The following is a 17175-nucleotide window of genomic DNA, read 5'->3' as shown; positions in this document are numbered from 1 at the left end:
TTCCCACAGAAATGCAGCTGCAATTGCCTGTGGTGAAGTGAGTGTTTGTTTTTGAAAGAACTGAAATCTTAACACAGTCAGAAGGTTGCCTATAATGTATATTTAATTGTGATGGTGGAGGCCAATTTTCTTTTATGTATTTGGAAGCATATTTGATGGTTAATTTGTTTTTCAGTGTACAGAAACTCCAAGCATTGCCTTCCCAGTCCCCACATAAAGTCCTTGATGAGGTGGTGCACAGGGAGCTCCTTAGAGCTCAGGAGGAAATCCGGCTGCCTCGTCTGTAGGTTGAAGTTTGGAGTGGTCAGTATTTCACATTCTGTTGAAGCCTCTAGCAGCACAGTTTCTTCTCTTTCTCTCTGTCAAGGGTTTCTAATTCTGGGCAGCCATTCAGCTGCACATTGTTATTTTTCATTTCAAAGAGCTTTTCCAACCACCCTCTCTTGTTTTGTTTCACCTGTTTCTGTAACCTGTACTTGAGATGGAGGATTTTGGCTGCAGTTCTTAGACTTTAGTGCTGAGAGACTAAAACACAGGCTTTGATTATCTTTAAAGCTTTGTTGTCTCTAGGACATGCTTTTAAACACTTAAATTCCACCTAGTCTGTGGATGCTTATCTGTTCTGTAGTAGGAAAGGTAGATGTAAGTGGACACTTGAGCCCATTACTCCTTTTCAGTAAAATACTGTTATTTAGAATTAAGCAAATTATTTACTTCTGACATTAACCAGAATAGCAGTAGAGTGCATTTTAAATGGATTAAGAATTGACTGATTGACAGACCTTACAATGTACTGTCAGTGGGAAGTCAAAATGTCATGAGAATGGTCTGAATGGGGCTCCCCATGGGGGACCTGTGGGTCCCACACTACCCAGTTTGTTCACCAGGGAGCTCAAAGGATATCTGCTGCTAAAATCCCCTGTAAATGATGCTAAGATCCTCATGAGAGTAAAAGCAATCTGTATATCTATGTCATATAGAGAAACAATATATGCACTCCAAGAGTATCTTCTATTTCTTTTACAACTAACACCTGTAGTCCTAGGGAAGAAGTTACTGTGCTGCAGTCATTCTGCTGTGTTGTATTTTAGAAACCAGTGACTCTGAGAGAGGTTCACCTGTAGGGATGAGCAAGGACATGTGAGTTTCTAGGATGATGTTCTGGCAAAAAAAAAAAAAAACAAAAAAGCAAAACAGCTCAGGGAAGTGGAACCAGCCCACAACTCCTGCAGCTGTTGAGCAGGAGTAGAAGAGGAGAGGTGACTTCCAGCTCAGGATCTGGAACTGGCAGGTTCAGTACAGGAATAGTCTTTCCAGTTGAGAGATCCCCAGCTTTGGAAGCGTTTTTGAGGGGACATAGGGGATGGAATATAAAATCTTTAAGGAGAAGATGGATTAAAAAAAAATTCTCCTTTTTTTTTCTGTATTCTGACTGGATATTATTCAGTCACTAAATAAAAAGATATCCTGCCAAGCTAACAGTGAACAAAAGCATCTTCTACTCTGTTTGGAAGGATCCCTCTCCACTCTGTCTGTTTTCAAATGCCTGGATTGAGAAGCACAGAGGACTTCAGCTGTGGGACAGATAATGTATTGATCTGGACTGGGGCTTGAGTGCAGGTAGACATACTGTTCCTGTAATGAATTTACAGAAGTTATAGCACCTGGAAAAAGGTGACATTAAAAAGTAAATTCATTTGCCATTTAGGATTCCCTGTGTTTAGGAAGTCATTGGGGGCTTTCAGGATAACAGTTTTCGCTTCAGGTCCTAGGAAACTGAACACATTTATTTGGAAGACTGAAGGTTCAGTTCTACATTCTGCTGACCCAAAAGAAGTTGATTATACTCTTCTGAAAATTCATCCATATCCATTACCAAGGGAAGCCTTTTTTTTTTGCATTATTGTGTCACATTTTGAAAACTAAATAATTCTGAACACTATTCTCCCAGAGAAGGAGGAAAGAAAATGTCTCAGAATGATTGGCGTCTCCCTATCTACTAATGTGCAGAGCACATTAAAGTGACAGATGACTTTTGTACAAATTACTGAAAGTGGAAGCTTCATTCAGGGAGTGCTGCCAATATCTCAGTGTGGTGAAAGGCCAGGGTGCAGGAGCATAGCCCAGCCAAGTGACCTGCAATAGACCTTGAGTTCTCCTTAAACCACAAAAAACCCCTAAACCAAAAGCAAGCACTTGTGCATTATGTTGTTGTTATTGTTATAACTCACATGCTGATTATATCTTCAAATTCACTAAAGAAATCGGGTTAATCAGGGTGTTAAAGTGTCAAGGTGCACTTTGTGGTTGTCAGAATCCATCCCCTTCACTTCTCCTGTTTTCTGTGCCCACTCCTGGGCAAGGCTCATGCAGTGAATGTCTCTTCTCTGAAGACTCTACCTGAATGAATGAAAGAGAATGAGGAGAAGAAACTTGTGCCTTGCCTTTATTCAGGTCCTTCATATATGTGAAGCCTTTTTTCGAAGACAAGGAGCAGATTAATTGTTTTTTGTTCCTCTAAGACTTGGCTACTCTTCGCAGTGCTCACAGAAAACTGCTACTTGTTTTTTGTTCCTGAAAGATCTGGGTTTTGAATAGCTGTCAGACCTGCTTTTATCCTATTACATCTTCTCAGGGAGTTGAAAGTGGAGTTTGACATCTAGGGGAAAAAATCTAAAACCTCACTTTCAAATGTTTCTTTCTATCTTTCATGTCCCCAGAATGGCTTTGTTTTTTCTCTTTTTTTTTCTACAATCATAACAGCCATGCAGGATGGTTCTGTTTAGGCTCAGTCTGTATATTTGTGTGCTAGAGTATTGCAGTGATAATCAGTAGCCAGTCTAAAGGTGCCTGTGGGCAGAGTGAAGAAATGTGATCACATGCCAAGGGACTCACTGGAACACTTGTGGCTGCTTGGCTGAAATACCCTGGCATTGCTCCTAATTCTGCCTGGGGAAAGCACCTTTTCATGCTTGCAGATGTTGTGTTGTTGCTCCTCATGGGAGTCTGGGTTTGGTTAGTGAACCACATACCTGGAGCACTGTCTGAGAGCTGGAAACTCAGCATGGGTTAGCCATACTCTGTGGATTCTGCAGGTTTTAAATAAACTAGAAAAAAAACCCCAGTTATTTCCATATGCAGTACACTCTGCTGTGGTGCTGGCATGTGAAAATCTTCCTTCAGACTAACCTTAGTGCTGGAATTTAAAGATGATTTCAGCTATCTTAACAGAGATCAAGAATTCCTACATTTGGTATAGTCAGTTACTTAAATTTGGAATTCCTTTCTAATATCAGACTGCAGTGTATAGAGACTGGGCTGAAATCTGATTTTTGGAAACCTCCCATTTGCAAACTCCTCTCTCATCTGTGGTGCTGCACACTGAAATGACAAGGTTATGTAAGTTTGCCTCTTGGAAGGACAGAACAAGTGACAAAGACAAGAGACATGAGAAATTAGCACCAGTGCTTAGAAAATATTTTTCTTTAAAGAGTGAAAATCACTTTTACAAGAATAAGGCAGGCAACAGAAGTGCTGCTTAAAATATATTTAAAATATGCCTATAAATTCTGCATAGCATTTCTGCCAGCATTCAGAACACAGGTAAACATCACCTGTATTTCCAAGGAATACTGGCAATTTTTCACCAGGTTCTTTTTTTAAAGTACATCTTGGAGGTTTAATGGGTAGATTAAACCCACTCAGATGGCAAGATTTGATCTGGCATGGTTACTGTTTGTAACTTCAAAAATAAAACCTCTATAAATAAAAGGCACATCCAGAGCTAATGTAAATTTGCATAGTGTCGATTAAGTTAATGATAGCATTATAGTGAATTATATTACTGATGTAATTGTGTTATTTATTTTTATCTTTGTACCTTAAGTTGGCAGAGAGAGAGGGGTTTTTTTAAAACTATGATAGAAGTTCTTAAACGTCAACAGAACTAATAACATCAGATCATCATCTTAGATTATCATAAACTTTTTAATATTGCAAAGTCCAGAGCTTCGAACATGACAGTTGCAGAAATGTTTGGAAGCAAAGATGTTGGCTCTTCCTTTTTAAAAAATCCAAACTCAAATCAATAACTATCTAGAGCTCCAACTTGAATCAGTCTCTGTTGATTAGGTGAAATTACCCTGGCATTGAAACCAATTGGAATTGCTGAAAATTCTGTTTTGTTCTGTTGGTTGCTAAGTCTGTCTCAATGGCTTCTGTCAGAATCGAAATATATCCCCACTAGTGATGATAAAGTAGATTTCACTGCTAGTGAGGGACTAAGTGATTGATATTTAGGAGTGAAGCATGCCCTGATAACTTATGTCTTCCCCCTTTTCAAGCTTGGAATACATCATTTGAGGGGGAGCTGAAATTGAAAGAGGCATAAATTTGTGGGAGAGATACATACGGGGATGAAAGGAATTTGCTGTACTTTTTCTTGAGCCTCTGGAGATAGTACAGGAAATTATTTATTATTCATGACAATTTTGCAATCAAAGCTGAAGGCAGAAAAAATATGTGATTAATAGACTGTTCTTTAAGCAGTAGGAATAAACAGATAATGTGTAGGAGGTATTGCCATCTGCACATAAGTATTAAATATTATTGAAAATTACATTTTTCTTTGTCTCTGCTTCAACTGTATATTGAATAATAAAAGTTAACCCTCCTTGAACTCCCACCTCAAGCTTTCCTATTTCTATGTGTGATCACTGCAATAGTAATATTATTGCTTGATACTATGCTTGGTGGAATTGATCTTAGCCCACTTATTGCTATTGATCAGAGTGAATAGGATTTCAGCTGTGTTCAGAATAGTTGTATTCCCTCCCAGTTTGTGATTTCATGCACGTTTGAGTGACATAATAGCTGCTTTATCCAAGCACGCTGTAGTTCAGCAGGCATTATCACGGGTGGATCATAATGGCTTTGCATCTTAGTTTTGTGACATAAAGCTGGTAGGGAGAAACATAACAAGAGCAGTCATTGTGAGCAGCTGCTGTGCTCTTCTGGAGACAAATAGCAAGAAGCACCACGGTTCCTTGCTCTTCCGTGCTGCAGCAGCGGCGTGAATCACCGCCGTGATTGGGATAATGGCTGGTAGCCATGATGGCCCACATTATGAGACCCTGAGATTTCAAGTTTCCCACCGTGCTTTGGAAGGTAAAGATAATTCTGCAGATAGTTCAGGGAAGGCATCCTGCTCTGATTGTTCTGGTAGCTGAAGCTGTGCAGGATAATTGTTTGTAAGAATCCACGCGTGAGGTGACGTTACCTTTGTAAGGTCCCAAAATTGGCTGTTTTAACAGGGGCAAGCTTGTAATGTTTACAGCTCTGTGACAGCTGTAGTGTGCTGTAGGATACAACAGCACTATACAGGAAAATCTTTTTCAGTATGATAGCAAAAACCTGCTAAATAACAATCTTTGTAACATAATTGCTTTCCCTGTGGCAGAAAGGCACATATAAGGACAGTTTTTGAGTCAAAGAGCATTACTGCTTGCAGACTTTATCCTTGCAAAGTGTAAGAGCTAAGTCTCTACTAGGAGACCATTCTTAACTCAAATGTCCTTCCAAATCTTTGTGCCTTTTCACATTATCATGGGACTGTCCTTGGAAATACTGAGCAATCAGTTCTCACTGCCTGCTCTCAGAAATACTCCATCATTTGTGGTGATTCTGTATCTAATGTACAGATACCAACTTTGCTGTCCCATGTTCATGGCCATTTTAATATATCACAGCTGAAGCTATGCCAGAAACCTCGGTCATTATTCATTCTTCTTTAGTCATATTCAAAACCAGGTGGTTATGACTCCTGCAAGTGGAATTAAGTGATGTCCTTTCAGACAGCACAGCCTGAAAATCCAGGGAAGGGGCAGAGCATGCTGTGCAGCCAGCATTTTTGAGAACACGTTATTGCTAGAAACAAAAGTAACATGAATTATTTACCTAGAAATATTAAACTTGCTTGAGATCACTGCTGGAAATAGAGGGAGTTCTGGGCCTTGTGAATCATTCATGAAGCTTTATTTAACAGAATTCTTTTTGTCTTCGCAGATCACTGAATCGTATTTTATAACTTTCAGGACGTTTCTGTGGGTTTCATTCTACTTATAATAGGTAGGGTTTTTTTCAATGCTTTGTAAGGAAGCACAGATCAGTAAAGTTACATTTTTATGTTTGCTTTTTTCACACATCAGGAGGTATGGAAAGGGGCAAAGTGGTGTGGGGAAGGAAGAGAAGGTGTGTTACAGTTTCTGCTTGATCATATATTTTGTCCCGTGTTTGTAGACACTGGGAGCTGAGGTACCCCAATTACTGAACCCATGGGTAGGATGGCCTTTAGCTGTTCCTGGGGTTTGCTCAGCAGCTCTCACAACCTAAAGTGCTCCAATGTTTACTTATTTTTCAGGAGTTTGTATTAAAAATACTGCTAAATATAACCAGAAACTTGTTTTCCTACATGTGAATATTTACACGCTTAACATTTAGAGATGCACCAGCTAATGCTGATTTGTTAATATTCAAATGTGGGCTTCTAATACTATTCTCGGGACTTTTGACTGTTTAATAGTTTCAAAGTCTGAAAGTATTGCTGTAGGAATGAGAGGGAAAAAACCATGAGTTACTTTGGAACACCAGTGCGATCACTTGGTGCTTGATGTCATGGTGAGCAGTGGGGCTTTTCCTCAGAAATCCTCTTCTAAAGGAAATGAGGTAAAATGAGGGGGAAAAAAAAAAAGGAACCCTAGCGGGATTTTAGGAAAAGAAGATAAACACTAGAAATATCAAAACCTCTCAATTCAGAGAAGAGGTCCTCTGAGTCCTCCTCTTCCCCCTGATGAAAGAAGAGCTATGACTGCTACTTGCCCCGAAAGTCAGAGGAATTATAGATCACAAGGACATCCTGAGCCCTGCTTGTAGACAGGGCTTGTGTATAACCAAAAAGCACACTGAAAAAACACTTGAATGGTGTTTAAACTTATAGGCAGTTTAATTCCAGAAAAGTTCATCCTGTGAAAAATATACAGCCCAGCAGGTATAATTGTACAATGTTTCTTTATATTTCTTATAAAATCTCTGGTGATATGAGAGATTTCTCAGGAATAGTGCTCTTTTCAAATATACATTTAATAAAAAGCATAAAACAGCCAAGATCTGTTGGTATCAGTCAGATGAGCCACCTGTTCGTAGCACAGGTCAGATAATTTTTGTATTCAATCTGACTTCTTGCTGCTGGAAATCATACATTTGTAAAGGAAAAACATTTAGCTAATGAATAAAATGGATTCTTCTACTGAGGAGGCTTTCTCTACTTTGTGGCCAAGATTTTTCTACCCCATATCAAGACAAATCAATCAATTTGATTTATCTATAAAGGAAGAGGAGAGTACAAGTGACCTGCAGACCTTTGCATCCTGAGGGAGAGAATGGAAAAAAATCTAAACAAGAATTAATTCCTAGTGATAGTTTTAATTGTTTCTAACCTGCAAAAGTAGTTAAAAAAGAGTGGCTCTTAGTTCTCTGCTACTTGCCCAGTTGGGGGCTTGTGGGGGTGCATATCACTGAAGCAAGAGCCTTTTAATCATCCAAATTAGAAGGGAAATACATTCACCTATATAAATCCCTCTGAAAGAATTTTGTTAGTATCAAATGTATATATAATACTACATGTACTTATGGTGCCTATGGAAATACAATGATTTTATCCTAAAGTTAATATTAGATTTCATCATAGGATTTGTTTTAGGGTATCTCCAAAGAAGAATATAAATTGTATTTCTGCATTCACTGTATGCACAGAGTTCCCATCTCTATGAGTTACTTTTTCATCTTCAATAAAACTGAGACAATTAGAGGGAGAAGTAGGATTGCTGCAGCACCTGTGTGACTGGAGCCTGTCTGGAAGCCTTTCCTTTCACAGGACTGATTGATCCCAGATCTAATAGCAGTTCTCAGGTCTTTTTCAAGAGTTGGGTGCTGAAGTAATTGTGTTTTGTCCTTTCTGATATCAGTATGAAGCTTGCTCATTTGCAGCTTTAAAAACTGACTGAATGTTTTGCTATAGCAGCTGAACTGAAGAAAGAGAGAGGGAAGTATGTGCATTTATGTAAAAATGCTGATTGTGGGTCAGCTCAAGTACTGAGATGCTTAAGGATTTTTGTTGGATGAGGAAATTTTATTTGAGGCAAATGAGGCTTTAAGTTATTTTGAACAAATGTAAAAGTTTACATTCACAAAGTGTTTTAGGAGCAATTCATGGAAGAGGAAAGAAAACAAAGTTCTTTTCTATCTTGTAGTGTTTCTGACATTTTTTTAGAGATGTGGCAAACCTCTTTTCAGTCTTTTCAGTTCAATCAGTCTGAAAAGTCAGGACTAACCCACACAAAGGTTAAGACAGGGACAGGTCATCTGTAAGGTCAGTCAGATCCTACTTCCTACAACTTGGCTTAAAGCTGTTGTGATTGCCAGTCAGGTTATTTGAACCTGATTTTGTGCTTACTTGGGTGACAGTGCCATCTGTTATGTCAAAAGGCATAGTGGTAAAACATTTCCAGCTGAAGAACACAGCTTGAGCTCTCTTTTCAAAAGCTGATCTAAGAGATTTTATTTTCCTCTTCCCTTTCTCCAAAATACTTAACTCTCCTAATGATGAAACTCTTAGTGTGGTTCACCCAAGGAGCCTCTAACTTCTGCCACTGAGGTAATTTCTCTTTTAGAACTAAAAATAATCCTTTGGAGGAATTAATGAAAACTTGTAACTGTAGATCTACAAAATTTATTATATACCTCTTATTTTGCCCAGCTTTATCAGACTTCTCTCTGCAACCTTTCTGTAATACCAGTTAATACTGATAGAAGTTGAAGGTGCAGGAATCTTCAGTCAGCACAACATGTCTAGGGAAAAGTCAGGTGTTTATTCTCTCTGTTAAAAAAAAAAAAATCATTAAAAATAGGTCATCATTAAAATAAAAACCAGGATTTTAATGTACTTTATAGTGGCTCTGCTTCTGTTATTCTCAGTGCTAAGATCACGGTGTTTTAAATTTATGGAAGAAGTGCTAATGTTATATCTGCTATATATGCTATAAAATGTACTTTTTCCCATTAAAAGAAATATCACAGGCTGGCATGTGACTGATAGGCAATATCAGAATGCAATCTGCAGAGAGTAGAACTCAATTCTCTGACACTGGAAGGATTCAGACATTTCAGAATTCTGAAGCTGAATTTTAAGCTGTAAGCGCTCATTTTCTCTCTTGGACTGACACTGTTCTCTGCAGATATTGTTGATGTGGGTGCTTAGTTAAGCTGGATGTAGTATTTTGTTTCAAAGCCAGTTTCATCTCAAAGCCTTAAGTCTTTTACTTAAATAATTATAGCCTGTGCTACTACCTCACATCAGTAATGGGGTGATCTCTGCTAAGAAATCCTATGCACAATTATAAACTAGACACCAAGTGATAATGGCTTATTAAAACCCTCCAAATGGCCTCATTTAATGGGAAGTCTGTGTGGTGGTACCACACACCATATTAAATTGATTAGTATGTAGCTTTAAAAGGCAGAATTACAGTGGAGGTATTACATGTAGCACCATATAAAGTGCTGCACCTAGAATATAATGAGGTTAAAGTCCTTGCAAGATGACAAAAAGCTAGTGGTGAAGGTCACACCAGTGGTGAAAGTCACACCAGTGGTGAAAGTCACACCACTGATGTGCTGTTGCTTCTGCAGGAAACTCAGTTTCATTTTGTAGCCAGAATGGCACAGAATCACCAACACTTCCCTTCCTGTCATGTGGCACTTTATTTCTGTCAGAGTGGCTGCTCCATGGTTGGAGGGCCAGCTCTGCTCCCTGTTTCTCCATGCTCCAGGCTGAGCTGCTGTCCCTGTGCAGCCACCCCGTGCACTGGGTGCATGATGAAGTCCCTGGTTTTGCATTCAGGCTCCGACACCTCAATCCCTGCTGGGGGTTCACTGAGCTCTGTTCCAGAGTTACTCCCGAGGAATGTCCAGGGCAGCCACTCTGAGATCTTCTCCATCTATTGAAAAATAGCAGGATGAGGAAGAGAGGTTTGCCAGCTCATTTTGTCTGTTGTAGATTTGAAGTGTCTGGGAAATGTTTGTCTGTAAGTATGAATTTGCTTTTGAAATCCAGTGAACTGACTTTTTACTTCAGTGCCTTTTATTTGCTGTGAATTTCCTGTAACACTCAAACATTACCTGCACAGGTCCTTCATGAATAGCAATAACTCTTAATGTTGACTGAATGAGAAATATAACTGTTAGATTTTATGGGAATATTTTGGGTTTGTCACATCTCTCTGTATTACAGGAATCATCAGTTGGTGAGCTGAAATGACCTCTTATGTCTTCTGTAATGAGAATAGTCTTTCTTAGTTTTAGTCATTTCCTCTGGAGGGGAAATATTAATTTAAGGAATGCACTGGTGAACAACCTGGAAGAATTTCTGTCTGTATAAGTGAGTAAATACAATTTTTAAAGATTTTTTTTTGATCTACATCATAAATATTCATTCTGGTTCTGCCACAAGCAATGCCAATTATCTTCTGCAGCATTGTCCCCACATCTTTTCTATCTTCATATCACTTAAGAGAATTTAGCTATTGCTTCTTGTAGAAGATGCTTCCCACCAAGATGAAGAACATTTGGAAACCCATTTTGTGTTCTGGGTGTCCTTCTCTGTAAGGGCATCTGCTTCTCTTCTTCTTCTTCCATCTCATGGCTGTATAATATGACTGATAACAGCTACTGATTCTTTGCTTGCATGTGGAATATGAAAAAAACAGGATTTTGGTTTTAGTTGTTTGTTTTGGATTTGGTTGTTGATTTTGGGTGGGGATTTTGTGTGGTTTTTTCGGTGTGTGTTTTTATGTTTGGAGTGGAGTTTTTCTTCCCTTTTTTTTTTTCTCTTTTTTCATTTGATTGTAGTTAATTTTCTTCTAGCTTTAAGCTTTAGAGAGAAATAAAAAACTTAGATTCTTCCTTTACTACTATATCTAGTAAACCCTGATTAAAATTTTTATTTATTGTTTCTTGTGTCATATTTAATGAATTCAGACAATCTTCTTTGAAGAAAAATTGAATCTACAAATACCTTTGTAGTATTAATGAGGTACTGGGGTATAGACTCATGTATACCTTTACTGCTGTTAAACATGTTCTTTTAAGTTATGCTCTGTTTGGCATATTTATGTCTTCTTGTTGCTGCCTTTTAAAAGAATTTCTGGCTTTTTGATAGTTTAGTTTTCCAATAAGATGTACAAGAGGTCAGGTTTGGTGACTTTAACAGTTCCTTTACTCTTCAGTGTCATTGTTTCTGGTCTCTGCCTGTATGATTTGCTGTCTAGAATTAGGTAACCAACCCTGTAAGTGTTACCCATTTATCTTCCAGTATTCAGTTCAGCTGGAGAAAATTGGATGTAAATAGAATTAAGCCTGGTGAAAAAAAAAAAAAAAAGAGAAAAAAAAAAAGTGTAATCCAAGGGTTAGACTAATAAATAATAAATGCGTTATCTTTATGGTTGATGCAACCTAGGGCTATTGGAAAGGGCATCTCTTACTGCAGAAGTGCAGAAGGAAAACTAGAAACTTACTTTTCTGTGCATTCTTCTAGACTTGACAACAATTTCTCCCGTGAAATATAATGCAGAATCCCTTTACTAGTGCCCCTGCCTTGGGCAGGAATGACTCCCACAGCTGCCTCTCTGAGCTCAAGTGTTTTGCATGCATCAGTTCAATCTTTGTTACAGTATGTTACCAATGGAAGGATGCAGGGGCATAAATAAACCTATCATAATAACTGAACTAGAAATAATGTCCATTTTATTTGCTGTCCAAATGGAAAATATGACTGGTTGGAATTCTCCTGACCACCTCAATTTTTGCTGCCATCTAATGAAGGCATCAGAGTGCACCACCGTCACTGCCAGTGGCACCATGAGCAGTCCCAGAATAAAGTATAATAAACTGGTCCTGTGCTCAAGCTGCTCAAAATCTTTTTGAACTCAAAGGATACAAAGCCAGGCAGGATGCTTTTATAGCTGAAGTTGCTCTGGGTGACAGGCAAAACACTCTGGATGTGATACAGTGTAAGTGATGGAGAAAGCAGTGCCCTTGTCTCTGCTGGGGTTTGCTCTCGGGGTTTTGCTTCTATGACTTACCAGTCAGAAGTTGCCTCAATGTATTAAGCTTTAAAACATTTTAAGATTTTCTCTAAACTGACTTGCTATTCAAATGTTTCATTTGACATTTATGAAAAGCATTCATTAAAGTCTAGTTATGAAAGAAAAACCTATTTGAAGGGGAAAAAAATCACTAGTTTTGCACTTGCATGTTGTCAATGATATTGATTATTTATATATTAGTTTGGCCAGCATCTCTGGTGCACAAGTAAATCTAAATAAATTCATTATCTAGATGAAGTGATTGGTGCTGTGCCAGGGGAGCAGGTTCAGATCTGGTCTCAGACATGAGCCCTTCCCAGGCACAGGACTCTCATCCTTCTCCTCTCTCTGTGCATCTGCTCAGCCATGTCTCAGCTGCTGCTTGGTCTCACAGTGCTGGATATCACCCTGTCCTCTTCTTATTTTGCATGAAACTCAAGATTTTAATAGGCACTGCATTTGTTGATTGCTACTCAGAAGAGTTTACTTCACATTTTTGCTATGTGAACTGTATTCTTTTTTAAAAATAAGCTATATGTGGAATTCTGGAATTGATGCTCTTCTCTTGGTGTGTGATGAATATGACATGATTAATTTTAATTGGACATATTGAATAATTCAGTGTATGAACACTTAGCAGACGGGTAGTAGAACTTCACAACAGGATGAGTATTCTCTTAAAAAGGGTGAGTATTATATTCCACGAGGTTGTAAGAAATCTTGATGTGGTCTACACAATGTAGCTAATATTTACAATTTGTTAAATATTCATAGGACTTTTTTATTGCATTTATAATTGGTGTATGAACATTTTCTGATGAAATATGTAAAGATAAATGTTGTATAGAGTTAGATGCCACATCACTTTAGCATTTAACTGTGTTAGGGTGTGCTGGCATTAGACTGTTTATCTCCCCTCGAATGTCTGTTTTACAAATGAAAAATAAATGCAATAGAATCTCAGATGCTAATTAGAAGTAGTACCTAGAAACCCAGAACTTGGAAATAACTGTGCTGAAAGATTTCAAAGGCTTTTTGTCTTAAAAAGCTAGCGGGTTAGAAAAAAATGGGCTGTGGATTGTTTATCACATAATGCTTTATTTCCATTGCCTTGTGGTGTTTCAGAAGAGTGTTTAACTGGCTATAAGGCTGCAGAAACATGAGTGACAGCTTTTTGTCTTTCCATAGCTGAAAATAAAATTATATTTTATAGGTACTCCTGTAGGTATTGCTTATTTACTGAAAATGAATGTATTTTTCTTTGCTTTATATGTTGTATACTCCTCATATTTCTCTTAGAGAGAAGGAGAACAGAGATTAAGTCCTGAAGCAAGTGCCAGGTCCAAGCTGTGCCAAACTTTGTCAGCGATGAGTTTCAAATATTTTGAAAGTTACATTTTTCTCCCAGCTGCTTTCCTTGCTGTATGGAATAAGTAACCTGCTCCTGCCAAGAGTTACTCTATTTTTTTTCCTCTTTCTTTTTTATTTTCTTTTTTTTTTTAATTTTCTTTTTTTTTTTTTTAAGTGAAAATTAAAGCACTTCTCTCTCCTCTTTTTTCCCAAAACCAGACATGCCAAGCATGTCCTCATCACTGAGCACAGACTCATAGTGCTGATATTTCACTCCAGGGAGCTTGGAAGCTTTTCTTCCTCTGCCCTGCTGCTGAGTAAGGAATGTGAAAAGTCTTTCTTGGAGTCATTGGTATCAGGCCAAGAGTTCTTGGCATCTGCTTGAAACAAGACATGTATCCTCAAATGTAGTAGCTTCTTTCTTCCTGGGAAGTAGTTTTCTTCCTGGGGAGCTCCAATTCTGGGCTCTTTTCTTGGAGAAAAAAAGGTGGAATACCTCTGTTTCCTCTCCAGGGCTGTGTGTTGAAAGCTGATAAAGTGCTGCTTTTTTTTTTTCCTTTTTTTTTTTTTTTTTTTTTTTTTTTTTTTTTTTTTTTTTTTTTGGTCGAAGATGAAAGTAAGTGTTACAGAAACAGTAATGCTGTAATGCTGTCACTTCCTGTTGAGTTTCATGTTCAGGGAAAATGCCAGGGCAGGAAAAGGAATGTTTCTGCTCTCTGCAAATTGGGACATGTGTGATTTTATATAGAGTATAGAAATTTATATGCACATCTTAATTAAGTTATGTAATAGAAATTGAGTAGTTGGTATTTGGATACATCACTGTATCACACAACCTGTGTTTTTACCCTAACAGTGAATTGTTTCAGTGCCATAAACTGGATTCAGACAGTTGAAGGGGCACTCTACAGAACAGAGCAGAATAGTCTTCAATTTCTGGCATCTCCTTAATGTGCTTCACATTACACTGTAAAATTAAATGGATTTCTTTTATTGCTAATTCCCCCAGGCATTATTACAGTCAAAGGTCTTTAAGTAAGGTGTTAATGGCATCCTAGTAGGATTTGTTTTTTTAGTTTGTCAGCTCATAGTATCAAGAGCTATAGTGGATTCTGCACTAAAGTGTTTAAAGCAAGCCTGCATGCTCTTTATAAAGGAAAACCCAACAGGAAATTACAGGCCTGGTGCCAGAAATGCAGGTCAAAATCCTTTAATCTTAGCTCTGAAAGAATTCAGGATAGAAGTACATAATGAGCTCTTTTGACCCTGAAATCTCTGAATGCATTGCATAAAATGAGTGCAATCTATCCTGCTTTCATCAGTTCTGACATTCCAGCCTTTATGTACTTGGAATATATTATTTGGAAGACAATATCAAATTCATATACTTCATATGAGTGTGTTGAACTACTAAGTGACTTCCTTGTAATGACTTAAATTTCAACCTGTAAACTAGAATAAGTTTGTCTTTAGAACTACTAAAACTGATCTACAATTGGGAAATATGGGAGCATTTCTGTCTGTGTTTCAACTAGGTGCATGAAAGGTTTGTAATTTTTAATTGAATGAAAAATGAAAATAACAAAATCTGTTTGACAATTTCACCATCAGGAAAATATTTGCCAAAGATGATAAAAATGAGTCAGTGTAAACAAATTTAAAATGCCTCTTTTAGAAAGATGTTTAATATTCTTCCAAAGCAAAATGTTTAGGTGTGAAAATACAAATGTTCTGTCAAAAGCAAAGTTACACCAAAACAAATTTTGTTCCTGCTAATGTATTCGGATCAGCCCTTCTTGTATGCCTTTATAGCCTTGGTAATGGAGTAGAGGAGAAAATGCAAGAATCTTCCTATTGAGACTTTCCTCATAATGCAATGGTGCTTATTCTAGATCCCTTTAATAATTGCTAATTATGAGCACCAGGTATATTTTTTTTTCAACTATGGCACTCTGTTTTATGAAATCCTTCCAGTTAATTTCCTCCTTTTTATGGTACAAAAATAAAAAAAACACAAAACCAGACAGGTGCATTAAACTTTGAATATAATATTTTCTGTGTGTCTAAAGCAGTTATTGAGCAAATATGGACTTACTAATGAAGTTAGTGTTTCAATGAAAAAATGACACTTTTACTTTGGGAAAACCAGAAACTAATAAAATGAATAATAATGTTAATCTGAAAGGGGAGCCTAATTCAAATGGAAAATAAAAGCTGAATTGCTTGATTTCTCTGATCAGAAGCAGGTAAGAGGTGTAATTCCATGGAATAATGATTAGGATAAATTTGGAAACATAATTTAAATATTCATTCTTTGAAACTCATGTATGACTAAAGCATGGAGAATAGGTCTACTGTTTCACTTGCACATCACACCTGGAGGAGGCCTGTGCTCCTCCATTTGTTGGGAATGCTGTCAAATTGCCACTAAATGTTCATGCTGGTACAGAACAGTTGCTGGCTTGCCAAGAATGCCATTGTTCAACCTCTCCTTGATCTTCTTCTTCTTGTAATATTCCCATTCAGCTACATTTTATTTTAAATTAATTGTAGACATAAGCTGCACAAAATGTCCCTTACCAATGTGTCACCTTTGTAATTTTGAAAGAAGCAAAGTGAAGCACATGATGATAATATTAAGATAAAGACTTAACTGTTTGTGTCTCTTTCCTTTTGGAACTAAGACTTCATCCTTGAGCCAAATAAAATCTGTTGGCAAGTGCTCCAAAATGCAATCAGAATCCTTTCCAGGCCAGTATGACAGGCTTAATGCTGATGTGTTTTGATCAGAAGGCTTGTTTGTGTGAGTTTGAGCTTACACCTGAATTTTCTCTTTGGATCCTGAGGATAGGACACTTTCCTGGGTCATTTGCTCTCCAGACCTTCTTCCTGCTCTTACAGAGCTTGCCCAGAGTGTGCCAGGCAGGGCAGGACGTGTTGGGTGCAGCCAAGCACTGTTCTGGTGATCCTGCAGTCCCTGGCACTGCCTATGCAACTCCCCACTCTCCAGCAGAACAATGGAATTACATGTACAGATGAAACAATGGCATCCAAAATGAATGAACGCCAAAGGAGATTCTGCCAGTGTTTTCAAACGCTGGTGCCAAATCTGTGTTTCCATATCTATGCTGATTAGATACCTACAAACTCACCATCTAATTTTCCAATTACCTGGCATGGTTATTTCCCAAGAATTTCAGTAGTATGGTAGGTGGTGAACACGTGTGAAAACAACACCTAAATTGCTTTCATATTGTGAGTTGAATTTAGATACACAGGATTTAATATTTCTTAATCGTATAAATTCTTAATGGGAAATGTGACTTTTGAATCTGTAATTTCTCTTCAAAGTACAGATGACTATCAGTAGAAATGATTTAATATAGGCAAGTATTTAAGATTCATAAAAAGATACAAATAAAATCACAAAGCATTGCCTTGGTGTGATTTATATATTATTGAGTGCATGATAATTCCTCCAAGCTAATGATCTTCATTTAATCAACATCTTGTTCTCATAAATCAGAATGAGATTTGGAAGAAGCAAGTTAAGTAATTGGGAACAGAAAGTTGGCTACCTTTGTTTACTTTTATAATAAAATTTCTTTGTTTATCCTTCAGTAGTATA

The 17175-nt window shown here is 37.6% G+C and overlaps 1 protein-coding gene and 1 long non-coding RNA gene across 3 annotated transcripts in view; one reads left to right on the top strand and one right to left on the bottom strand.

The window, feature by feature from the left end:
- The window catches only part of DPP10 (dipeptidyl peptidase like 10), a 440196-nt gene that overhangs the window by 286427 nt on the left and 136594 nt on the right, over nucleotides 1–17175 (top strand). The window lies entirely within an intron of this gene.
- On the bottom strand, nucleotides 4455–4825 carry LOC128810111 (uncharacterized). The gene is made up of 2 exons (XR_008437940.1): nucleotides 4686–4825; nucleotides 4455–4502 (listed from the first exon to the last, which is right to left on the bottom strand). It is a non-coding gene; the product is annotated as an uncharacterized LOC128810111 (long non-coding RNA).

This window comes from Vidua macroura, chromosome 7 (assembly GCF_024509145.1).
Source record: "Vidua macroura isolate BioBank_ID:100142 chromosome 7, ASM2450914v1, whole genome shotgun sequence".
NCBI lineage: Eukaryota > Metazoa > Chordata > Aves > Passeriformes > Viduidae > Vidua > Vidua macroura.
The sequence above is the reverse complement of the archived record's forward strand: the minus strand, read 5'-3'. Positions and strand labels throughout refer to the sequence as shown.